The 27,700-nt window shown below is 37.7% G+C and overlaps 1 protein-coding gene across 1 annotated transcript in view; it reads right to left on the reverse strand.

Moving 5' to 3' along the window:
- Positions 1–27,700, reverse strand: part of LOC132787715 (insulin-like receptor) — a 47,723-nt gene that overhangs the window by 13,242 nt on the left and 6,781 nt on the right. The window contains exon 2 of the mRNA XM_060794987.1: positions 22,999–23,674. The gene's annotated coding sequence lies outside the window, so the exon portion shown is untranslated. The remainder of the gene's footprint in view (positions 1–22,998; positions 23,675–27,700) is intronic.

Raw genomic sequence — 27,700 nt, forward strand, 5'->3', positions numbered from 1 at the left:
ACGCGCTTGACGCTGACGCGCAGCCAGCCCTCAGCAAAGCGACGACGACGACGTCGACGCGTCACGACGACGTCAAAAACGAGCACGAGTTGATGACGCCAAAGCAACGCCACTCAGCTGCTCGTTTGCGCCATTGACGCAGTTCGTAGGCTGTGTAGCTGGGCTCCTGACTCACTGCTGATGAAACAATAAAAATGAAAACAACCACCTACAATTGGGAATGCACGCTGATAAAAATACCCTAACATGCAATTACCCACATTTCATCAGACAATCCTTTAATAACAGCGACCGATAGATGGTGATAGTGTGGAGCCTTGCGACAATTTAGCTTGTAGTATAATTACTCTACAGTCATCATGAAAGGCCAAAAATATTTGCTTGCTTAAGACAAGTAGTAAATGTCTCCTTTACAATGCCTTGGGAGTTTAAGACAAAAATAATAATAATTATAACAGCAGCAACAACAAAAACAATGCGGTGCGTATAAATTAACAATAACAACAACAATTAACGGCGGCATTGACGCTGGCGCTGTCAATAACGGCAAACAGCAACATAACAATAACAATAATAACAACAGCAGTAACGAAAAAACAAAAAGAGCACGATTAAGCCACTGCGGCATCCAAAAGGCAACAACATTCCAATCCAGCACAAAGTTACCAGACCAGTTAAGAGCAGTGACAACAACAACAACAACAATAACAACATCGAGTGACCAAAGCTTAGCAATGCATGAAATATTTCTTATGCTCCAAATCCGCCACTGGGCAAGTTTTTATTTATTTATTTTTTATTTTATTGTCTACACGCACAGAGAAAAACAAAAGATAACCATAATAATAATCGAAAGGGGGGCAAAAATAAAGCTTAAACGATCTTTTATAGCTGATCCTTTGCTTGACGCGATGATCTAAGATCAAAAATAACAAATAATATTCTGCATATTCATACATTCATACATATGTATGTATAATCTCGGCTCGGAAACACAAATATTTAGCGAGATCTCTAAACTAAATAATCGTAAATATGCCTACGTAATCGATATTCCTCGAATCGTATTCTGAGCTTAGCATTTCCTTAAAATAAAAATGACAGAAACCTACGTACTATTGATGACTATAATTGTTTGTCTAGTAATAACGCTTAGGTTACACATTCGTCACGTTCACGTTTGAATTGGTTCATAAACATAACCTCAAAAAAGATAAATTACATAGAAAGAAATTAAATATTGTTTCATATTTTGAATTTGCATTTCAATGTCATGATATATTATAATATTGCAATAAAATATAAAAAACATAATAAAGATTTTCTTAAATATTTCTAAATCATATCTCATATTTAACTTTGACTTATTATGATTATAATAAATTACTAAAAAAATTTGAGTTTGAGTTTCATTTATTATGATCTAATATTATAATATGGCATGAAAATATCAAAAACATATTAAAGATTTTCTTAAATATGATTTCTTAAATATTTCCAAATCATATTTTATATTTAATCTTGATTTATTATGATCCAATACATAACATTGTAATAAAATATTAATGACAAATTGATCATATTGAAAATTGAATTGGTCTTGAAAATTTCACAATGAAATTGCAAAGTTTTGTGAAATGAATAGAATTTATTCTAGACTTCTAATTACGATGATATGCTGAGTGATTACTAGATGTCGCTGGCACTTTAGGGGGGCGTGGAGGGGGGTACAACAGCTTAATCATTGTGACTGTAATTCACGATACCACATTTAATTTCATAATTTTCTTTTGTTTTTACTGGCGACACCTTCGGAATTCTGGATAGTCGTCAGTCACATGTAGTGCCCTAATCTCTACGATTTCGCCAAGTCATTTCACTCACTGTGAGCATAATAACAAATGAAAGAGAACCGAGAACCAGAGCGAGAGACAATACAAGTTAACAGGTGAAACTTGACTTGTTTAGTATATACTATATTATACACACATACATACTTATATAGTTATAGTTTGTTTTTCGACTCTCTGTGTGTGTGTTGTTTTGCTCGATATGTGCGGACTCAACGTGTTTCGACTCATTTGTGTATGTTGCAGATAAGCAACGTGACGCCTCACGCGAGATAAATCGAGACTTTTTTTTTGCCGGCTTCGGGGCCTCTCGGGTAACAGCCGAGATCGGGAATCGGTTGGAACTGGAATGCTAATAACTATAATATGACATTTCAAATGCGACGACACAAACACATCACACATCGTATGTGGAGCATGCATTATAAGACTGATGAAGAAGCCAGTACAAACCTCCTGAATTCCTCTACCACATAAACAGAGAGAAAGAGAAGCGATATAGTATATATGCAAAAATCATACAGTTTAGGAAAATATCTCGATAAACTGGATTGACAGCCACTAAGCTTAAATATTAAAGATTAAAATCTGACTCATCACGATTACAAATTCAGAGCTACTGCTAATCTTTCATTTATATACTGCTTTAATCGATTAAGCTTTTGGAAGGCATTTATTCTACATAATCTTTCGAAATTTACATATTATTTGGAAAATTTTTCAAAGTGTAAAATCTTGGTGTTTTATTACCTTATTAATTGGTCTGTTTGGCCTGTTTTGGGAAATTTTTCAAAGTGTAAAATCTTTCAGTTTTATTACGATCAGACCAAATAAGCCTGATTGGGGTCTGGCAAAGTAATGTTGTCTGAACGTGTATCAAATAGATTCCCATGCACATTGAACAAGTGCCGACCACTTATACTTTACCCCGGTCATAACTCTCTAGGCAGAATTCCGGGAATTTCACACAACTATTTCACTCGAAAGTAAACAACTTGAATTAGATGACGTGTCCAAGGCAAATTGATTATGCCAAAAATGGTGAAGGGAGAGTGAGAGAGAGAGAGAGTTTGCTGAGACAGATAAGGCAGTCAAACTAACTTGAGAGTCAAACAATAGAACCCTCAAATAGTTAGTTAGTAAATGAGTGCCCCGATAGTTAATTCACTTGTTATCTTTTTCCTAATTAGAAAATAAACCTTTTGTTTATTTTTGTCACGAATTGTACAATTTATTATTGAGAAATGCGAAACGATTTCAGTTTCGATTTCAATCATTATTAGTTTTTTTTTTTATTATTATTATGCACTTCCCTTCCCCCATCGAGGTAGAATATCTTTAGTGGGAACACCTGGTTCGATAATTTCAAGTGAAATCCAGTCATTAACTGCACTCCACAATTACATCTAGACTTGTGCATAAATGAAATGAAAACTACCCGCAACTTTATGAATTCCTAGTTATTTTGGTGCCAGGCGCCCAAATATTATGCCCTTCTTCTTCTATCTCCTTTTTATTTTTCCCTTTTTATGTGCAACATTTTTATGGAAGAGTTTTAGTAGCGGCATTACTTGAAAAGCCGCAACTTGGCTCTTTTTGGGATTGCGTGTGACACTGGAGACAGGGGCGGGGAGGGAGTTATTTTAATAAACATTATTATGGATAGGATCAACTTTTGGGCAACTCAAGTATTCTATCAAATTCTTATCTAGATATGTATACGAACGCACTTCTTTTTAATACCCAAACATAAAAAAGACTAAAGACATATTCTATTTGGTTTGTGAAAAGAAAACCAAACGAAGTCTAAATACACTTTCAATAAATAAACAATGAATATATTTTAAGCAAACTTTGTAGAACCAATATCTTTTCATACTAATAACCATTTAATTTGGTACACATAAAGAAACAACTTTCAGTTCAAAGAGTAAACTTCTGTCTACTCTATAAAAGACATCATTTAAGATAATCATAATGATCATACATAATTTGGTTGATGAATATTCTATTGATTGATTTTCCAGTTCTTTCTCGTGTGTGTGTGTGATAAATGAAATCAAATGTCTCATCATTATTGAGATTATTTCAAGAACCGAAACCTGATGAGACTCAGTTTGATGGTTAATGTGGAACTTGGCTTTGGAATTTTACTGTTCTTTTATTGTCGGTAGCATATTTCTGTACGTTTCTCTTTCGAATTTGGATTTGAACGCATTTTCAATAAGAGAGGTCGTTGATTGCAGCGGTTTGTTTAGTATTTTTGTTTGTTTGTTTGCACGTTCATTCATAAGCTCGTAAAAATTCGAAAACAAACAGAGCCGTTAAATGAACGTTAAAAGAAATTCCAGTACACTTTTCATTAACCCAAAAAACAGAATGAGTGAGACCCGAAACCGTTATGGGGCAAGTAACAATTTTTATAGAACGCGTCATAAAACGTATCGAAGCGCACCAAGCCAAAAAGGAATGCAAGAACTTAGTTAACTAGGCCTAGAGAGAAGAACGGCGATCGAGACCGATTACAATTACAATAGACACCTGCGAAAAGCATTATGAAATGCCATTGCGCGCCCCAAAAGAAATTAACTCTTATGTTACGTGAGCTGGGATTGCAAACAGGTTGAGAGAGTCTACAAAAATCGTATTCCGAATACGAGCCGACCGATGAGGGAATCGGAAATTCCAAGACTCTGACGTCTTGGCATTCCACAGAGTTCGACGCTGAGTCAATATAATTGACTTGAAAACTATGCGAGCACTTTTCTAGGAATGCGCAGCAGCAGAAAAAGAAGAAATGCAGCTGAAAATATTAATTAAAATGAATGAACTAAACTGTATTGATCATCAGGTTTGTGTGTTCATTATAAGCACATTTATTATAATATGGAATTTATTATAATTAATTATTTGATCACAACGATTTTATGCAAATGATTTCTTGACTAAGACGCTTGTTTTGTTCAGGATTGTGTTGTTGCTTATCTAAAGCATTTTGGCAGGGGAATCACACAAGACAATACACACACACACGCAGACACACACACACACATGCAGTCATAATCATAAGCCAGGGCGTAAACAGCTTTAACTGTGAATGCGACGACGAGGGCAGCACGTCTAACAATCGTATCAATGTTGCGCCCGATAACACTGAATGGGAAAATTTAATAGAAGTCAAAGCACATGTCCAACTCCAGCCCTCCTCTCAATTCTCTATCGTCTCTTCTCTCCCTCTCTGTCTGCCTCTCGAGCACATCCCAAAAAAAAAAAACAAGTAAGAAAGCTACATTTGAGTGTACTCGACTGTGAGATACCCGCTACCCATCTTTAATAAAGGCAAAATATTGCGGTATTATTTTCAAAATATGCCGAAAATACTAAAAAAATACTGAAAATATACCAATCGTATGGTATATCGATATAGTACACCATTCAAAATATACCATAGACGGCTCAATATACCAGATTGTCGGCCAAAGCAACTAAGACCCCTAGTAAGTAGGCGTTTTTGTCCATACAAAAGTATTTCTTTAATAACTTCCACAATTTTTATCTGATCGAAACCAAATTTCCAGGAATCATAACTACTATAGTAATTATTGAATATGCCAAAATTCGAAGCTCTAGCTTTAAAATTACGCTTGTTATTCCAATTTTTCGATTTGCGGGGGCGGAAGTGGGCGTGACAAAAATTTGAATCAAACTTGATCTGCGTGCAAACATAAAAAATGCTGTCGAAAAATTATAGCTCTATCTCTTATAGTCTCTGAGATCAAGTGTTTCATACGGACGGACAGACAGACGGACAGACACACAGACTTACATGGCTAGATAGTGTCAGCTGTTGACGCTGATCAAGAATATATATACTTTATAGGGTCGAAGATGCCTCGTTCTACCTGTTACATACATTTCCTGCCGGCACAAAGTTATAATACCCTTCTACCCTATGGGTAGCGGGTATAAAAAAAATATCAAGTGACAAGCAATGAAAACGAAGCGCGGCTGATTAAAAGTGCCGATCGTCTTTAGCAAAAGTGCGTGAATGGGAAATGTGGCACATATGATGGAAAGATGGAAGTGATAACCACAGTAGTAATTCATTGAGTGCGTCTAGCAATGACTAAGCGGAATTTGTGTTTACATTCTCAAAATTCATTTTTCTTTTCGAGATAACATAACTTCAAGATAATTAAACTCGATTCTTTAAATCTATATTTCTCATCTCTGACGTTCGTTTTCTTTTTCTTCTTTTTGAATAATTATCAATATATTGTTATCGTGCTATCCCTAGCATTTCTATTATTACCTTCTAGCCAATGCTATTTCTGTTTGATCCACAGTTATCGTGACTGGTTAAGCATCGCTTGTTGATATCCAAGACCTTGACACGATAACACAATCACGTCGTGTTGGTCACGTCGTGACACTTCAAGGAGCTTGTCATCTCTAGGCGCTTAAAAAGCCGCCCCAGAAATTAACGTACCCCTTGTTAGACACGTTCCCTATGTTTGTTTGCTATTATTTCTCCTATCTATCAGTTGCACGCGCATTACTCGTATTCCGATTGTCTTCTTAGTCGGCGTATTTATTCAATGAAATGCGTCAATAGACGACAAGCATTTTTTTTTGCAATAACAATAGGAGTTCCTAAAGATTATCAGCAATAGTTCATATTATCTAGGTTAAATTTTGAATAATTTTATTAGGTAATTTGAAGGCTTATTGCTGAATTTATGTTTGCACGCAGATCACATTTGTTTCAAACTTTTACCACGCCCACAAATTGACAAAACTCGAATAACTAGCGTAATTTTAAAGCTAGAGGCGGGAATTTTGGTATATACAAATTCCTGAAAATTTGGTTACGATCACATAAAAATTGCCGAAGTTATTAAAGAAATACTTTTGTATGGGCAAAAGGGGTCTTAGTTGCTTTGGCTGACAAAATGGCATGTTTGGCACTCTATAGGATATCTAGAATGTAGTACCATATAAATATACCAAATATATTATTTGGTATAATTTTAGTATTTTTTTTCCTAAATATTAATATCGTATATTTCAAAATTAATACCACACTAGTTTTGTATTATTCAAAATGGGTATCAGGTATCTCACAGTCGATCACACTCGACTGTAGCTTTCTTACTTGTTCTATTTCTGAAATCAATGTATTGTACATAATCTTATATTACATTTCATTACCAAGGACTTTTCTCACTCTGCTTTTATTGTGTACTTCCTGAATCGCATTCCACGTAGTCAGGTATAATCAAAGTCTAGACATTTAAGTCCAAGACACACATGACTACTAAAGTGTTTTGGAAGAGTAGCAATTGGAATGTGAGTAAACTTCCTGTATATGCTGGTAGGGGAAATGCGTCAACTTGCACTTTGATATCGATAAAGTAAAAAAAGCAAATCGTATAATGAAAACATTCATAATGTTCAGAATGGTCGCATTCACAGCAAATAAATATGTATATAGAAATGCCTTTCACACAATCTAGCGCCTGTTGTTATTATTTGCCAACGACAAATATTTTGTAGTATTCGCGTAAAGTCAGAGTCAGAGTCTCGTACTACGGCGGATACGGGTTTGTGTACTACACTCAACCGGGAGTACTATATATATATATACATATATAGTAACAGCGATTGTGATATTTTTATGAGCAATACACTCATATATATGTTATTTCCTGTTGTTTTTGCCGTTTTTGGAATGTTTATACTCTGTAATGGCAAAGTTTGTCAAATGGGGTAGAATTGTGGTGTTGGAAACAGATAATGTTTCCTTAATTATTTTGAAGAAAACCTACAAAATATGAAACAGCACATTCCTTGAAAATATTTACAGGGTATTTGCCAGTCGTTCAGCAGTATTGTTGTGCATTGTTGGGGCAGTTGACCCCTTTCTCCTTTGCTAGTTGAATGAAATTCTTGGAACTGCCTCAACAAGTATCGAAATCAACGATAGAAAAACAAGCAAAGAAAAGGCAAATATGTGAGATGGCGAAAACACACACTAATTTATTAGATAACATAAAATATGGCGAATTTTCTAGTCGCCCCCTCTCAATTGATTTGATTGATTTGATACGGGGATCCAGTTATCAGAAATACTTCTGCACTGTACCGAACAACAGGCGAGTATTATACTTTTGTAGTACATATAATACACCTAACTATTTATATATAGTGAGTGGCCACTCCCCCAGTTAGCCAGTCACCAGTTTATGTTTAGACAGGTTTTTATAACCTCAATAAATCTATGTACAACTATATAAAAATGCCCATGGGCTGTAAATAATATTGTCAAATGTTGTTTTTTTGGGACTTTCAATTGGAATTTTGCTTGACTTCCTGTAACAACAAAAATGTCTTAAAATATCTTTTAAACTTAATTGAGTATTTGCTTTCTAATTCTTTCTGTGGAACTATTAATTACTCATTTATATGCTAAATTTATTGCGTGTAATCTGTTCTAGTTAATCGATTGTTTATCTCGAAAATTGAATTCAACATTTTCGTTATAGTTACAAAGTTCAAATTCTGCCCACGTTGAATGTCAAGTAAAATTTACACAACAAAACTTGTCGGCGTCGTCGTCGCGACTGCGCTGCCTCAGTTGGCGTCTCTGCTCTGGTCTGTGTTGAGGCCCGTTTGCGGATCTCAAAGCGGAAATAACGTAATTTCAAAACAACATTTTTCGTTGTTATTGTTGTTGTTGTTGTAGTTGCCGACAACTTTTTTGTCTTTGTGTTGTTGTTGCTTATTCCTTCACTCATTTTTTCGTTGTTGTTTTTGTTGCCTTTAATATGTATGTTTTACAAACATTTTTGTGGTTTGGCTTTTGATGTCTATGAAACGTGTTAAATGCACACACAAACAAACACACACACATACACAAACTCGTGTACGTAATGAAGCAAGAGATTTGAAATTACTCAATGAATGAGCCAATTGCCGGCCCAGGGCTGGTGAGCAGCAGCGATCCGGCTCCATTGCATGCTTTGCGTGTGCTCTCTTTCGCTCCCGCTCTCTCTCTGTCTGTCTCGCACGCTCATTCATATTGTGTGTGTGTGAATGAATGCATCGAGTGTAGCGTAAAAAGCAAAAAGCAAAGCAACGCTTGTTGTTGTTGCTGTTGTTATTGTTGTTGCGGCTGACTGGCTGTGAATCAAGTGAATGAAATTTAGCGCGTATTTTAAATGACATTTTCAAGTGTTTTGTGCTGCACGTCTCGTTCATAGTGTGATTGTATGCGTGAGCTTTGGTATGCAAGAGTGTAAATAATAATTGTCAAGAGTCACAATAACAATAACAGCGAGATGTCGAGCAAACAACTTTTAATATAAAATTCCTACACTTCGATGCGCTGATATTGATAACAAGCTGGGTGTGTGTGTGTGAGAGAGTGGGCTTTACACACATAAGTATTTATTTATTATTTATGATTAGCTTTAGTTCGTTTCACAATTGCCCGTAAACAATATGTCGCACATAGTTAAAGTGTGTGTGAGAGCGAGATAGTCTAATAGCCCAATTTGTACGGCATGTCGCTGTCACACACACACTTAAAAGGCTCTTGCTGCCGCCGTCAACGTCAGCGTCAACGTCGACATCGCTTTGGCCCTTATGTGTGCAATTGCACAAGCGTCTCAACTCCATGAGTGTGTGTGGCATGCGTGCGAGTGTGTGTGCTGTTTATTTGATTTTGTATTTCGAAGTTATCAATGAAATTGTAGTACACACACACACACACACACACATGAGTAGAGTAAATTGTAGTTATTGGGTTTCATTCACATGGCCCAGTTGTACTTCCAGACACCTCTAAAGTGTAACGACATACAAACACATGTATTCACACGCATACGCACACATATTCATATTTATTTGGTATTTATGTTAGCATGTGCGTTTTATGTGTGGCCTCTTCGAAATGAATTATTGCCTTTCAAGTTGTACTCCGCTTTTTTCTTCCCATTCTTATATTTTTTTTTTGTGTTATATTTGTGTTAGATATGCATGTTTACGCATTTAGATAAGCGTTTTCTTTTTTCTTAAATTTTATTTTTGTTTTGTGGTTCTTCTCTTATCCCTTATCAGAGCGCGTTCTCCCTTCACCCTTGATTGGAACACTCGGTTGCTTCCTTTACTCACTCACACAATCGCTCTTTCTCTTTCTCTCTCTTTCTTACTCTCTCTGTCGCTCTGTGTACGCTAAAACCGCTATAACTTAACACGATTATTGGCTTAAGCTTTAGCTTTGTGGGTTGTATGCGCCAGTGTAAGTGTTTGTGCCTCTGTATGCGTGTGAGTTTACGTTTGCATGTGGGCAAGTGAACGTACGAAGCTTTGCTTTTGATTGGGCTTCGCGTTTTGTGAATGAAAATCTCCACAAAACAAAATGGCGATCGTTGGCAGTGTTATTTATTAATGAGCTAAAGCTTTTTTACGCAAAAAAAACAAGTACTCTAAAAATATATTAATATTAAAATTTAAAATCTTGATAACACACGCATACTAATCAAAAACTAAAATAGATTGTATTATGCATTAATACTAGTAGCGATTAAATACCTTACAAATCAATTTTGAATAATTTTAATTTGTTTGGCATAATTGTGAACTAAAATGAATTAATGTTAATCATTATCTGAGAAATCTTAATTCATAAAAAAAGGCTTTAAAGGCTTAATCAAATGACTCTTTGCAGCAAGTGTCATTCCGCATTGATGGAGAATCTATTTCAATTTCACTGAAAGCGAGCTTATCAGCAAACCAATACAAACTCACAGACGCAGACACACACACATTAAGTGAATAAAATGTACTTAAGCATGTGTGTGTGGGGAGAAGCTTTTACCCTAGGCAGCATCGTCTTAACGCCCTCAGAGAGCTTTTTCTGTTCATCGTCGTCGTCTCACTTGTCAAATTTGACATTTGCTGTTGAACCGTGCATAAAATAGGCGCCAGACAGATTGGGATTGGGATTGGAAGCATTTTAAGGGAGGGGGGGGAGGAGGTTATTCGAGCCCACACACAAAGCGAGACGAACGAGAGCAGCGAAAAGTTGCTTCATTTGTTTTGCTTGTTATGATTTATTAAACATTAAATTTGCTTTAATGAATTAATTTGATTTCATTTCGACAGCGTAACGGAAATATACAAATAAGCAAACAGACACACACAGACATAAGAGAGAGAGAGAATAGGCCTGCGATTGTGTGCGTGAATGTGTTTTTGTTTGTTTTGTGTAAGCGCCACTTGACAGGCGCCAAAGAGGCGCACCGCACAACGCAATTGTCTGAGCGGGGCAAGGGAGCTTGGGGAGGGGGCAGAGTAGTAAAGCAAATGCACAAAGGCAAATAACAGCCGCAACAAAAACAGCAAGTGCAGCAGCTACAAAAAAATCAACACACACACACAAAAACATTACAATAACAAACAGAGCGTTATATTAGCGGCAGCAACAAGAGACGCGGCAGCAAGCATAAAATAAAACGCAATACTATTTTACAAACGGCGGAAAAACACATAACAACAACAGCAGCAGCAACAATAACAACAACGAAGCCGTCGTCGTCGTCGTCACTGTGGCAAAGTTAAAATAGTTGTTAAGCTATTAAGTTCCGCTTAAATTGTTTTCACATTCGCCTTGTCCGCTCTAATGCTACACACACACAGACACATATGCACACAAAGACAGCGCCAGCGGCAGCAGCAATAACAACAACAATAACAAAGCAAAGTGCGAGGCACAAAAGAACCTAATCAAGAGCCAAAATGCCGCAAATAAAGCTATAAACAAGACACAATATTGTTTTTTTCCTCCCCAAGACAAAAAGAAATAAGAGCAGCGCCAATAACAACAACAGCTTGAAAGCTGCTCACTGTCTTCTTCCTCTCTCGCTCTCAATTCAAGACTCACACACACAAACACACACACAGACATTTCGCAGACAGACAGACGCAAGTTGAATGAACATGAAGAAGAGCAATAACAACAGCAAAAACAACAAGGAGAAGAGAACATTTGGAGCCGTTGTCGCAGCCGCCACTCTGCTCAAAAAGGTGCGCCCGCGTCCTAGTGAGAGAGCGAGAGCGCAAAAAAAAAGGAGTGCAGAGTGAGAGGGAGGTGTCGAAAAAAGTAAGCTAAACACGCACGCTTTTTCCTTTGCTTTGCTTGCGAGTTTTTGAATTAACAATTAATTAAAAATTAAGTGAGCAACCTTTTTAAAACGCTACTTATGTTGTATGCTTTTTTATTTCGTGTGTTTGCAGCTTTTTCATGTTGCATACAAAGTGCTTAATTATTGTTGTGATTTTTCACAGTCTACCGCCGCAATTGTCGATCTGCTATAAAACTTGAGATACACACAAACAAACTCCACACACACACAATCTCACGCGGAGCAGACATAGCAAGCTTGAGAATGTTCAAGATGTGTGAGCGAGATGAATTACGGAGCGAAGCCAAGCAAGCCAACAACAACAACCACTGTATACGAGTTGTCTGTGTATTTTCATGTGTTTGTGTGTGTGTGTGAAGTTACCACAGTGAGTTGGGCTTTTGTTGCTCTCAATGTGAGCGCGGCTTTTGCTCAATTGTGAATTTTGTTGTGCTTGATTACTTTGCGCGATACTCTCGTCGTTGGCTCTCAAACACAGACACACACACACATACATACACATATGCTCACACTTACACAAATACAGAAGAAATATTTGATGCTCTGCTCGTTTCTTTTTATTGTGTGTGCTCTTCTTGTGTTACAAAAATATTTGTATTACAATTAATGCATTACAATTACAAAATGACATTTATGGTAATTTGTTTTTCAATCTGCCAACGCGCTGCTGCTGCTGCTGTCGCCGCGACGTAGAAATAGAAATAAATTAGACAACAAACGGGTGACTGAGAACAACAACAACAACAGCAAAGAATAAGATGGCGTTTATTTTTACAATACGTAATACTCGTTACATACAAACAAACAAATAGACACACACACATATACAGTGAGAATATGTAGTATAGCAGGCCAACAGCAATAAAAATAGAAATAAAACGAGCACGAGCAATAACAACGACGACATCAAAATGCCGAAGAAGAAGCAGAGCACGAAGCCAGCAAAAACTAAATAACAAAATACAAATCTCATCGACTAAATGTATACACTATAATCAGCGACACCACCAGCAGTAGCAGGCAATGAAATCAGGTCGAGAGTAGTAAGTAATCGCTTCTCTGTCTTTTCTCTCTCCCACTCCCACTCGCACCACTACTGTCAACTGTCTATCGGCCTATCGATAACACACACTGCAAAGCTGTTTGGCGTATGCTGCGGCACGCACAATACCCCAAACAACAACAACAATGATAATCAACCACTGCAACAAGCTTAACCCTACAACACATTGCGTCGCGCGTGTCCAAGTCCCAGATTTACAATTGTTGCTGCTGCTGTTGCTACAAATCAGCTTAAAGAGTGCAGCGCACAGCACACAGCACACACATAAGATGATGATGACGCCGCCCGCCTTTGTCTCTCCCATTCCACCACCACTAACACCACCATCGTCACCTCACCCTTACTCACCACACATATCATCATCAGCAGTGTTGCTCGGATTGAGTTGAGTTGGGTTGGGGACACGAAGAACGTGGTATAAAAATAAAACAAGAAGATCAGCAGACATTGTGAGACGTCAGCGTCGACGCCGCTGCTGGCGACAGCTGAGGCGCAAGATTTACATCGATCACACATTTTATGTCACATGAAGAGCCGCAACAACAACAAATACAGTTTGGCGAGACAGTTGGGTGACACAGACACAGCAAAAAACAACAACAAGAACAAGAGACGAGGCCATTAGATGATCGCCGTCTAAATTTAAATGTCTGTGCGTTTAAGTTGCAAGGCAAAAATAAATCTACATAAGTAAAACGCGAAACGTAAACAACACACAACACAAGAATACACAGAAGAAAACAAGCAAAAAGGAAAAATAAAGAAGCGTTTCCTTTGTAATGCCAGATCACAAGATCGTCAAGATCGTCGCCGTTTGTCGTCGTCGTCGTTGTCTAGTTTGAGTTATTTTCAAAGGGGGTTGTGCCAGAGGCACAAAGGGTTGTACACCACATCGAGACAACGGACTACGTACCACGACTATCGCACAACAAACTTATCAACTAAGCGAGTTTCTTCTTCTCACCATCATCATCATCATCAGCATAGTATGTAAAATAGTCCGCCATTTTGAATATATCTAAATATTGTCGAGCGACCCTAGAGTAGACACATTGCCTTAAGGGTCTGTCAATCAATAGAAAGTTTTTTTAATTAACAACAACAACAACTTTGGCGTCTACAACAAAATGTTGATTTAATTACCAACAAAAATTAGGGTTGCCTTTTCAACAAATAGGATATATATATCCACTTCCTGATGGGTTTATTGTCGCAGCGAAACTAACTTAGTTATCATCAGCATTTTGCAAGTCCCTGAAGAGAATATAGGCTGCTAAATGAGACTTAAATTCTATCTGGGATATTACTATATTACAAAAATTTATTGCTATATTACAAATTTTATTTGATAACTAAATACCACCAAAAAACATTCAATAAATTTCAAAATTATTTAAATATATTGCCAGTTTTTTGCACATAAAAAGTGACGATCAATTAAAGATGATCGTTCCTATACGACCGATAATCATGTTAAAACTGTGAAAAATACAATTCAAGTTTCTTGAACTGAGAAATATTAAAATAAATAAAATCAATTTGATAATTTGACGCATATCTTATAGGATCATTCCTCTAAAGACTTATATATTATGTTCCTTACATTATTTTTCTTTAAATTTATCTGTTTAACTAGAAATTGTTAAATACCGGTAAATTTTTTTTATAATCTTTAAAAACGTATACTTTCTGTCTATTATTTTCTTAAATCTTAATAAAGTGTTCATAATATCAAAGATTATACGAGCTTAACTCCAGCTTGTCGTCCTGTTTTCCTTTAAAATTCGAATATTGTCTTTTCGAGCCGATTTTATGGTATCGAGACGGTAAATGAACTCTCATGGCCCCGTTACTCGTGATGTGTCGCGTTGTCTCGCTTCGCAGCAATGCAACCCCCATATGATCAGTGCCAACCCCTCGCCCCTTACCGCCCGCAGACGTAACGCACCCCTGCTTCGCATCACCTGGCAACTAAATTAAATTTCCACTCTTAACTTATTTATAAAACGCATTCCTTGAGCGTTGTATTAAAAATAGCAACGCAACATTTTTCTATTACACACATACGTTAATATCTAAATATATATGTTGATAGTATATATATATTGTTCATAAAATAAATAACACGAGATACATCCCGTGTCAGAGACGGGGGGGAATTTGAAAGGGACGTTTTCTGAATATGATTTTCGTGTTGCATCTCACGATCAATTTCATTCCAATGATTGTAATTAAAAACATTTTTCTAGCCACCTTATATTTGGGGGAAGGGGAGGAGAGGGGAGGGAAGCTTGTGGGGTAACCGACGGGGCTGCTGGGGCAGAACAGCCCCCAACTATTGCCCGAGCTGTAGAGACGCCCACTCACGCGCCAGCTAGAAGCAACAAATTTTGCGCTCGGTTGCATACGAAAACAACAAAATTCAACAAACGATGTCTAGACGAATGCGGTTCGAATGGCGCATACCCTTTAATAAGTTTAAGAAATGCAATCCACAAATAATCAAAGTGAAAACCTACTTTATAATTAATTTTGAGTCCTATAAATAGGAAGCTGCAATTCTCTAGCTCTAAGCATAACCTTATATAAATCATTTTCATTCAGTGATTTAAAGAAATGCATGTTTTACAAACTATTCACTCCTTCCTCAATCACTTTAGTTTACAGGGTATTCAAAACAACAACGACGTCGACAAAGGTTGCCAGACAGATAGTCGTCCGGATGGGGCAGCTTGGCTACGAGGGACGAATGCTGGCAGAATGCATGCCGGCAACACCTCGGGTCGTCATTCAAAAAAAAAAAAAAACAGAGCACATGAGTGTGTGGCGTTGCCTTCGATCCCCTCTTCTTCCCTTCCCCTCCTTTCTATTCCAATGCTCTTTTATTTAGTGCACCCCCTAACAAATTGTTGGTTACAAGCCCGAAAACAGACGACGTCGTCATCTGTTGTGCATTTCAATTTGTAATTGTATTTGTTGCTATATCTTGCTCTCGACGACGTGTGTTTCTGTTCAGTGTTATGGCCCAATTGGGGCATGTTGCAGTTGCAATTTTGGTGATTAGATGATGATGTTCGGGTCTGAAATAGACTGGAGTATCTCCCCAAATAGATTGGGAGATACAATTATGGCTGACGAAATTCGATCTATGTTTACTATAAACACAGTGCATGATGATAAGAAATTATAAATTATAAATTTATATTATTATTATGAAATATTTTGAATATAATAGAAAATGATTCAATATGAGAGGAAGCCATTTTTGTAAACCCTCTTCAAATTATTCTTCAATCCCTTTCGCTATAGTTTCATAAATCTATTCTAATGGATCTTAAGATTATAACTGTCATTTGATGCAATTTAGTAGAAGCTGTGGCCATAAAACACACAAAGTTAACACAGGACAATGCAATTTACAGCCAAATATCGAGAGCATTAATCATACGCTGTCATAATATCGCATTCTACTTGACTTCATCATCAAGTCATCATTAAATCACCATCATTACCAACGGCACCAGCATCTCTATCATCATCTTTATCAACACTGCCTCCCGGATGCAAGATGCAAAAAATTGCAATATCAAATCCAAAAATGGGCACAATGAGTCAAAGCTGGCGCAGAGATTGAGTGTGGGGGCCATAAAAAAAAGCAGTAACAACAACAGCCAACTAACTTTCCAAATGCCAAGCCGACTCACACACACACACATGCACAGAGAGTATAACACTATCATAGAAATAGAGACTCGCACAATCATTATGCATAGTTTTTCAATGGGTGACGACGACGACGTCGACAACGACATTTAACTGAGAAATGCAATAAACAACATTCCAATCTTAACTCTTATGCACATTCCCCAAGCAGCAGGAGGAGGAGGAGACCACAGAGCCGACGGCAACGGCGGCATTGAATAAAAAAAAAAAACAACAAAATAGCGTCAACGACAATAACATCAACAGTGCCAGTCATTATGCCCATTATCATATAATCATACAGAGATCTCAACTATAGTCATTAGGTCACACAGCAAACGGCGGTTAGATTGTTCAATCAACGAACTAACGAATAACGAGTGTAACAAAATGACGAGTAACGAGTGGAGTAGACTACAATTATTGTACGAAACAAGTCTGGTAAGATAAAACCATTTTTGAAATACAAAGTTTCTATATAACTATTATATTTAAAAAAAAATTTCAAAGATTTTTTTGCTTAAGAATTTGTTTAAAATTTCCTAAGGTATATTCCAAGAATTTGGATTCCTAATTCAATTCAATAATACCAAGTCCTCAATAACCTTAATATTCCATAATGAAGATTGAATTGATTGCAATATATATTTTTTATGATAAATGATACTTAAAGAATTAATTACCCTAACATTTTTAAAATTTCAGAGCCACCCTTAGACAATCTCAGTCCAGTAGTAATCCAGTATCATTTATTTCTATTCATTCACTAAAGCTATCAAATATGTCAATTATACCATTCAGATCACCTGAATCCCAAGCGATTCAAACATATTGACGTGCTACACACCGTTTTGTCGCTATGGAAACTTGTTTTCCTTTTCTTTTTTTTTTTTTGTTTGCTGTTGTATTTTTTCTTTCATCTGATAATCTTGAAAAGAAAACGATATCTGTATATATTTGAAAAGCATTGCCAAAGACTAGGAGACTGGGGCGACATTGTCAATGTCAATACCAAGCTCGGCCGACTGTCTCGCTTTATTTTTTTTTTTGGGTCTCTCAATAAACTAAGCTGAGCATATAACTATAGCTGTCTCGTTTGCACTGGCGGCTTTTCGAGGGTTTTTGTTGTTGTTGCTGTTGTTGGTATTCGATCAAGTTTCACACTGAAAATGCGCATATCTTAAAGTCGCTCTGGTTGCATACGCTTAACGGTTTACTTGATGTGGCGTTTTGAGCATCTCTCGAGTCACTCCAAGTGATTAATGAGTGAGGCCAGCGTCAGAGTCGAAGTCGAAGCCGAAGTCGGAGACGGAGACAGAGACAGACATCGACAACATCGCCATCTATGGTTCGTTGTTTGGGAAGCAGCATTGTGGACTTTTATGAGCAATTAAAAAACTATTATTGCCCCAGTCAAGCAGCCAACAACAACTACAACAACAAACAGCTGCTGCTGCTGCGGTTGCTGCTGAAATGGCAGCTGCATTGTTGTCGCCTGGGTTTAACGTGGCAAGAACTATGACGTTTTAATGGGCGCCACGAGTGATTGTGTGAGTGTGTGTGGGTCGAGATTTTCCTACCCCCTTCCCCCTACCACCATACGTTGAGGCTGCGCATGCGCCATGCTTGGAATGCGGAAACACACACATACTGTTTTGCAGTGACACAGAAACGAGTAAAAGTAACGAGTTACGACGAGTAACGAGCGGTTGTCTGCGCCATTGAGTGAGGTCAGCATATGGTAAATACATACATCTGTATGTATGTCAGAGTTATTGCAATTTTACTGGCTAGACACAATGTATTTTCTATCATAAAAGCATTGTTATTATGATGACATCACTTTATTGATGTGTGTGTGTGCAACGTGCAAGTTCTTTGCAAAACTTCAACTGCAAGTAACCCAAACCAGCTTACAATCCACATTAATCACATTCCATTGTGCCGCCATCTGCCTTTCACTCTCCCACTCCCACTCTCTCTCTCTCTCACTCTCTTTCGCCCACTCACTTGCCCAAAAGGTATTGAAAGCTTTTTTTTCTTTTCGCCTTTGCATTATTTGCACAGCGATTCATGGCATGTCATATGCAGCCGCATTACAACAACACCAACAACAACTACAAGAAGTCACTGTCTGCTGATCTCTCGCTCTCGCAGTCGCGCACTCTCCGTCTCTTTTGCTCAAGCAAGTCTGGCCTCAACCTCACTCTTCTTGTCGACAACGACTCATTCACACGCCGTTCACATAACTTAAAACGTGCTTTTTACATTACACAGCACACAACAGACAGCAGCAGACAGCATCCACAAGGAGAGACAAGAGAGAAGAGACAGACAGAGAGCGAGAGCAAGGGCCGCGACTGCAGACTGCTGCTGCTTAATCTTTGCATTCTTTACTGCTGAGACAGCAGCAACAAAGGCAATGGTAGCGACAGCAACAACAACTGTAGTTAACGAAGGTCTCTGTTGCTCTTATGCTACTTTGCTCCATGCTGTTGTTGTTGCTATTGCTGTTGTTGTTTATGGTCACAGAGTGAGTGAGAGCTAAAAAAAAAAATTTTACGGCATGTTATTGAGCTTCGAGCTCATAAAGCAGCCCAATGCATGAGAGCGGGCGACATAACTAAAAGGGAGTTGCGTGAAATGTAATTGTACATGCGTATGTGTGTGTATGTTTGTACTTTTATTTGTGTGCGTACAAGGCGTAATTAATCATTCGTGGCGGTTTTGGTTGCCCCCCCTTCATTCTCTTCCCTTGCCATCCGTGCCGTTCTCTTTCCCCTTCATTTTCTATCTGTTCCCCTTCCACACCGCCAATCAAACAGACCCGCAGCAGTTTGGTTTTCATTTTATTATTATGAATTGTGTTAATCGTTACATTATTTCTTTTTCGTTTGTTACATCATTGCCTTTACAAGCATAAAAAGCGACATTAATAGCCAGCAACGTCGCTGTCCGCAGTCAGCGTTAGCGTCAACGTCAACGTTGCCAGCGACTGCGACAGCAGTCAGCCATCAATCACACGCACAAAACGGAAATAAATATAGGAAACATGCGCACATTTGGAGAGGCAACAACAACAACAACAAGGGGAGGGGAAGTCGTTTGGTTGCCTCTCTCTCACTCTCTTACTCTGTGAGTGTCTCTATGCAACGGAAGTGCGTCTAATTGAGCAACTGACAGAATGCCCGCGTCTGCGGCATGTGCTAACAACTACAACAGCAACAACAACAACAGCTAAGGAGAACAACAACTAGAACAGCTCGAATGTCACCGATAGACGCCCCCAAAGGCGTCTCAAGCAGCGCGCATGCATCGAGTGGAAAAAGAAAATGAAGACGACACTTCTGCTTCTTCTTCCGCTTCTTGGTCTCTCAATCAGAGAACGACAAGCTCTTCGGTCTCTGACTGACAGCCAGCAACACGTGCTGCAACTTCAAACGCCACAAGTTTCCTTGAAAGTGCACCAATGACAATTTTCCAACAAGCAACTCACAAATAGAGAATTAATATTATTGAGAACTGTGCCCAAATAGGGGAATGCTTTATTTAAAGATAATTGTATATAAAACGTACTCAGGATGCATAAAAAATCAGATATAATTTCAGTTAGTTAAAAGTTGTAAAAAATTTATCAAATTAGTAATTAAATAAATTAAAAAAAAGTAGAAAAGGGAGATATAATATCTTTTCGAATAGTTTATAAATTGGAGAGATTCCATTTAAAGCATCAATTATAAGAATCTATATTTACTCTATTTATCACATTTAAGTAGTTTGATAATTGAAACGTTTAGCAAAGTTATATAAAGTGCGGAAAGAATATCTTTGAAAAATGTTACCTTTATTTAAGATAATCGCATCAACTCTATAGAAAACATACTGAACATTCTTGGAAATATTGTGGAATTAATATATTTTAAATTTAAGAAAGAAGAATAATGCTATTTAAATATATTTGAACTCTCGATAATTGAAATCATCTAGTAACAGAAATATGGGAATAAGAATTACATAGAATATTCTGAACAATCTTGAAATCATCGCAGAAATAATATATTTCAATTATAAGAAAGAAAAAGAATTTAAATATATTTGAACTTTCGATAATTGAAAAATCTACCGACAAAAATGAGAATAAGAATACTTATTCTAAAACGTTTCCAAAATAAGATAAGTAAAATAAATTTTTAAGAAATATATAGAATGCTTATGGCAGAAATTAGAGCAAGGAGGAAAGTTTTTCAATGTATGTACTATGTATGTATATATCTTCAGTTGAATAGTTTGCATAAATAGCAAAATCACAGATGGCATTATAATAGAAGCGCCAATCAAGGCATTTCTTTGCATTAAATACCAATTCCGTTGCATTATCATAAGATGCAATATTTTTGTAGTTGGGGAATGTGTGTGCAATATATCGGAACATTTAGAGTGCTGGACTAATGCTAATGCTCTGTCTCTCTGACTCTGGGCAATTTGAGTTGCATTAGCCGGCATTTCCGGGCAATAATAATGGCAACACTGGCCTCAAGTGAGAGGGCCAACTCACACACACACACACACTACTGTGGCAACGTGTACGAGAGCGATATCTAAATGTGCAATGGCAGTGCCACAAATCGCATGGCATGCCACATGCCACAAGCCGCATGCCGCATGCCAACAGACGTCTCAAGTGTGCCTCCATCCACCACGCACACCAAGAAGACAAAAAAAAAAAAATACCCAGACGGTGAGTATGCAATTGAGTGACTGACGCGGTCACCCTCTGCTCTCCTCTCCCTTCTCCCCTTCCCCACACCACTCCTTCCACACTTCTCTAAGCCAGCAATCTGTCCCCCTTACGTCAGTCGTCTTGAAGTATGCTGCTGTAAGAAGCAGAGCGAGATAGAGCTAACATTGATAGAGGTAGTGGGGGGGGAGTAAAATACTCTAGAAAGCTTCGCTGTCCCCCTCCCACACCCCCCTTAGCGCAGTCTTATGCGCTCTGCTGGAAGAGAGCAGCAATCGTCGCTGGCTGCCAAGTTATTATTATTGCAGCAGTTGCAGTTGTTGCTGTTGCTTTTGCTGTTGCGACAGACGCGCCATTTGTTACACATTATTTAGCCTGGGCGCTTTCCCATTTTTCCGAAATTTTCTCAATATTTATTATAGCGCCGAGTGCCACCGAAAACTGGGCCATGCGGAAATACCGCCAACAAAAATGAAAGAAAAACTGTAAAATATTGAGGAACAAACGGAAACATTTTCTCCCACCCAACTCCATCTCCTCGACGGACGCTATTTAAACTTCCATGTTCACACGTCTCTCACATTGTCAATCTATAGAAATTCCAGACGACTGTCTCATTAGCATCAATACCTAAACGACTACTGTAATACCCTGTAAACCGTGTGAACTCGGATTAGAAAGTAGTTGAAGTAGTTGAAGAAAAATTTTGGATTTTCTTTGCAACATATAAAAACTATTGGAATCCTTCAAGAATGCTCCAACATTCTGATTACTAGGAAACTTTTTTAATTTATTATAAATAATACTCGTGATATTAGGAATATAATAAAATAAAATATCTATTTTAATTATACTCGTGATATTAGAAATATATAAAAATAAAATATGATTTTCAATTTTAAAAAAGGAAGAAGTCCAATAAAATAATCTTTAACGTCCAACTCTGGATAGTATTTTTAAAAACATTTACTACAGAACAAAATCTTATTTGTGAAATTTGAATCATTATGATGTTTTTAAAGAAATTTGTTTTTTCTTTAAAACTTTTGAGCAAAATTTTATCTCTAAAATTTGGAACATTATAAAACTTTTTAAAATGAAATCCTCACACTTTTTAATAAGCAAAATGAAGTGCACTTTGTAATACCATTCTTCAACTAGACATTACGTATTTTTCCCATAATCCCACAAAGACATATTTATTATTAATTAAGGCAATATTGACAACATTCATTATCAACATGGGCAGCCTTTTGTCGGCACAGAGTACAGGGTATGCAATATACAAAGAAAGATTGGAATGTCACACAAATTTAGAGCACGCAAGAAGCGAGAGAGCAACAACTACGACTAGAAGAAGAGAGTGTAGAAGAAGCGAGAGAGCAACAACTACAACTAGAAGAAGAGAGTGTGGAATGCGGTATGCAAGCAACTTACCTAAACGGCGTTGTTGTAGTTCAGTTTTTGTTGTCTTCGATGATGATGATTATGTTGAGTCGATGTTGTTGTTGTAGTTGTTGGGTAGACGAGCAAGCGAGAGCGGCAGCTCAGCAATTTATCTTATTTATTGTTATAAAATTAAAACACGTTTCGATATATTTTTTTTTATATTTTGGCTCTGCTTCTTCCTTTGCTGCTGCTGCTGTTGCACTTTCTTTTGCTTTCTTCTCGCGCCGCTTCTTCTCTTCTGGCGAAAGCGTAGATAACAACAAAGTGTCAATTGTAAAAAGAAAATCGTTTAGAGAAGGAGAAGAGCTGATCCAAAGGGATTGTGCCGTGAAGAAAGGCAGTCGGATTTTTTTTTTTTCACTTTTAGGAACTCACAAAATGCACTCGACGCGACTCGTTTCTTTATTTTTCGACTTCGATTTCCGATTCCGTCACTATCTTTGCATCCTCCACTAACCACTTTGATTTCGTTTCGTTTTCGTCGTTTCTCCAAACTATTTGACTAGCAATTTTATTTATTAGGTTATCATTTTTCCTTATTTCACATAATATTTTGCTCTCTTACGTACTTTATACTTTTTTTGTCAATTATATCCTTGTTGTGTCACATTTCACACGTTCCGGAACATTTTCCAAATGAATTTCACGAATGCATTTCATTGAACTGCAAAGATAAATGAAGAAGAAATAAGTTTATTATTGTATCAAGTATTTTAAATTATAATTACTTAACATTATTTAACATTATATTAGTAAAGATATTTGCTTTAATTATTAATTTATGATCAACTGATGAAATTAGCATTCTTTTTTGCTTATTTAAAGTGCAAATATTGTCAAAATTAGTGCTAAGAGTCTTCACACTCAGCTCATTCAAAATGATTATATAACACACCGTCTACAATTTAAATGAACCCAGACGAACCCTCTTAAACGCATTGCAAAAAGTTCTTAATTGATAAAGCCAACAAACCAGACAACTCGACTAGCTAGACACCCTCTTAAAGAGAGTTTGCTTTATATATTTAATAATAACATAATTATAGGGTACTAAGTGAACCTCAAGAATAAATTTTATAATAAAAAAAATACTGCTAAGCTGGCAAAATGAATCAAAAAGAAAATAATGCCAGTTGAATAAAAACATAAACAGACGGTGGCAATAACTTATTACAACACCAGAAAAAGGCAACACGTTTTTTAAAATGTTTTTCCCATTTTTTTTTGTGCTTCTTTTGTTTAACGTTTAAGCACGAGGAAGAAAAAATGTTGTTTTGGCACTTAAAGGCCACGCCTTCAGTGCAGTGCAAAGAAAACGGGGAAAAAATTGGAGTAGCACTGTTGCTGGTGCCACGCCCCCGCCAACTCCCCAGTCATAAACCAGAGCAGACACAACAACGCCTCAGACAAAGAGAAGCACGAGGAGTAAAAGGCTCTATGCAAAAGTCACGTGGGGTGTTGTGTGCGGCACGCGAAGTGCAGTCGTCAAATAAAAAGCATTATAAAAGTGGCAAGAAGGGCAAAGAAAAAGTATAACAAAAAAAGCGCAGCAACAGAAGAAAACTGCTGAAGCAAAGCGAAGCAAATAAATAAATTTGTTGATCTTCTTGTTGTTATTGGCTTTTAATTGGGCCCAGCAATGTTTTAAATACCAGTTTATTTTGCTTGCAATTCACAGTTTGTCTAAAAAATGTATTTTGGTCAAAACAACAAATAAACAGACAGACAGACGATAGACAGCCAGATGGACGTTCGAACAGACAGACAGACAAACAAACAGGCGCATCGAACCGACGCGTCGCGACAGCATTAAAAATGTGCTGCAGCAGCAGACGTTCTCACACACACACGCACACATACATTTACAATATTAGGTTCATGCGCCTGGCAGTAAAGTATCAATTAACGTTATTAACGATCCATCAAAATTTTAGAAAAATTATATAAAACAGTAATCTATTATGTAGAACTATAATTAATAAAAAATATATTTATTTATAATAAATTATACTTGATTTTATTAAATTCAATGCTGATACAAATTAATACTATATAAAATCGCATACAATCGATATGCACTGTGTTTCGCATGCCCGAAAATTGCGAGTCGATAATCATGATAACGTTCGACGCATGAACGTAGTAGTAGCGCAGTCAGACGCCGCAAAAATACGAGACATGCACAAAAACCCAAACCCAAAAACAACAACAAACGCAAACAACTGCGACGATTGACGGCGACAGCAGCAGAGACAGAGGCAGAAGCAGCCGAAGCAGCAGCAACCCTCGAGATGACGTTGACCCCGAAAAATGACGCGAAACGTAATGTGTGAAACGGCAGGCGAATGTGTATGAAAACAAAGTGAAATCTAATAACAAGTGCGAGCAAGAGAGAAACAACACACACACACACACTACTTAAAAGAGATAGTAAGGCAGGCAGAGCGAGAGACCGAGAACGAAAATAAGAACAGAATGAAAGTGGAATGAGCGAAAGAGAGACGCAGCAGTGTCGGCGTCTGCGTTTTAAGGATAGACGTGTAAAACGCAATGCGTATAAAAACATGCAGACGAAAGGACGACAACAAAACTCGGAAGCACAGTTAGGCGGCGGCCAAAAGAGAGCGCAGCGCACAACTACTCGTAGAGAGAGAGAGAGCGAAATGAAACACAAAGCGCATGTGCTCGAAAACAACACCGTATCTGTATGTGTGTGAATGTTGTGATAAGGGCGGAAGCAACGCATGCAACAGCAAAACAATAACGAAAGCAACAACAAGAACACAAAAAATCGTCAGTCAGTAGTAAAAAAGGCAGCAGCTAAGCGTACACACAGACGCACACACACACACACACACACACACACACACACACACACACACACACATGCATAAATAACAAAATATTTCACATGCAAGCCGCCAAATTTTTGCAGTCAACGAAGCGGCGCCGACGTCAACTGCAAAAAGCGCAATGCTTATGAATGAAGGCGCACGCCTGTCCTCAGCTATGCATGTGTATGCGACTGTGTGTGTGTGTGAAAAGAACGAGAGCGAGAGAGAGAGAGGGCAAAATGGTGTCGTTGGCCCCTGTCTGGGGCGCTGTGTGTTGTAAAAATGTGGTACAGTGACTACCAAAAAATACTAGCGAGTGGCGCGCGTAGCGTAGTAAAAAGGCCTAAAGCAGCACAAGAGTAAGAACGAGAGCAAAAGGATAAAAACGAACACTATGCAAGTCAGTGACGATGACGACGATGATGATGTATTTGTTGTTGTTGATGATGATTATTATGGTAGTGTGGTGTGCTGAAGGGAAGTGCGGTGTAGTGTGTTATTTACTAGTGTCGATGGTGGTGGTTGTAATAAAAATTACGAATGCGGTTGTAAAGTAGTAAAACGTTTGTAAATAGTATGTAGTAGTTTTTTCTTTCTCCCTTTTTTTGTTTCTTTTTCCTTGTAGTGACTGCGGCACCAAAATGTAGCAGACCATTGCAAAAAAAAAAACTTAACGAGCGCTGTGGGAGGTTAGGGGAAGGGGGTCTAGACGCTAGACAACAACAACATCAAAGGAAGCCGCCTAATTAAAAAGTCATTAAAAAGTTAAAGCCATCGCCTATGCACGCTAATCAAAACATAAATTTTGCACACAACCAGTGAGAAAGAGAGCAGAAGGAGTTCCAAAATGGAAAAAAAAACAAGGCGAAAATTAATTACCTCACGAAACAAACAAAAAAAAAGCAGAAAAGAGAAGCAACAGTCCAATAACAAAAACAACAGCAGCAGCAATCTGCAGTCGCGATGTCAACGCTGCCACGCCGTTGGGAACAGCATGGAATTGTGGCTAAAAATAAACTTTGGTGTGCAACAATGTTGCAGAAAGCCAAACAAAGCGACGACGACACATACATACACACATAAAGCACAACACACACACACACATACACATATGCAAACATAGTGCAAAAGAGCGAGACAGCAAAAAAGCCAAAGCTCTACTCCCCACCCCCTCCCTCCCATCAACAGTCTGCCTAGCTGTCTGTCTGCTGAGTGCCGACGACGACTTCTCATTGTTTGGGGAGGGTTTTGGAGCGACGACGACGATGGCGGCGGCGACGGCTAAAAGGAGCAGCCGCAAAAAATATAGAGTGCCGCGACTGGCGCGTGAAGCACGCAAGAGCAAGAAGAAGGCAGAAAGCAAGCTAAGAAAGAAAAGACAACAACAACAAGCAAAACGACGACGACGTCCACTAATCGCTAAATTTACGAGTACAGTTAAAATAAAATCATAAAAATGCCTTTCTCATTGTTGTTGTTATTGCGAGTCACTCATACACACACAAACACACTTACACATATAGACATATTTAGATCCATCTCAGTGTCGTGCTTAGTTTACTTTTTGTTTTACATGATAAAGTAGCGCACACAGTACAAGCGACTGAGCAACTTTGAAGAGAGGAAGAGAACGAGTCAAAGTTAAGCCGCTGTTATCGATATTATAAGTGACATACTGAAATTGAAGTAATAATGAATATTTATTGAAGAATAATTTCATTGCTTAGATTTTGCCATGTATAAATATGTAAATAAAAAAAAGTAATTAATTTTAAATATTACATTAAAAACTTTCATTTACTATAAGAATGAATGCCGATTGAGATATTCTTACTACTAAATATCGCACCTATCGA

This window comes from Drosophila nasuta, chromosome 2R (assembly GCF_023558535.2).
Source record: "Drosophila nasuta strain 15112-1781.00 chromosome 2R, ASM2355853v1, whole genome shotgun sequence".
Taxonomy (NCBI): domain Eukaryota; kingdom Metazoa; phylum Arthropoda; class Insecta; order Diptera; family Drosophilidae; genus Drosophila; species Drosophila nasuta.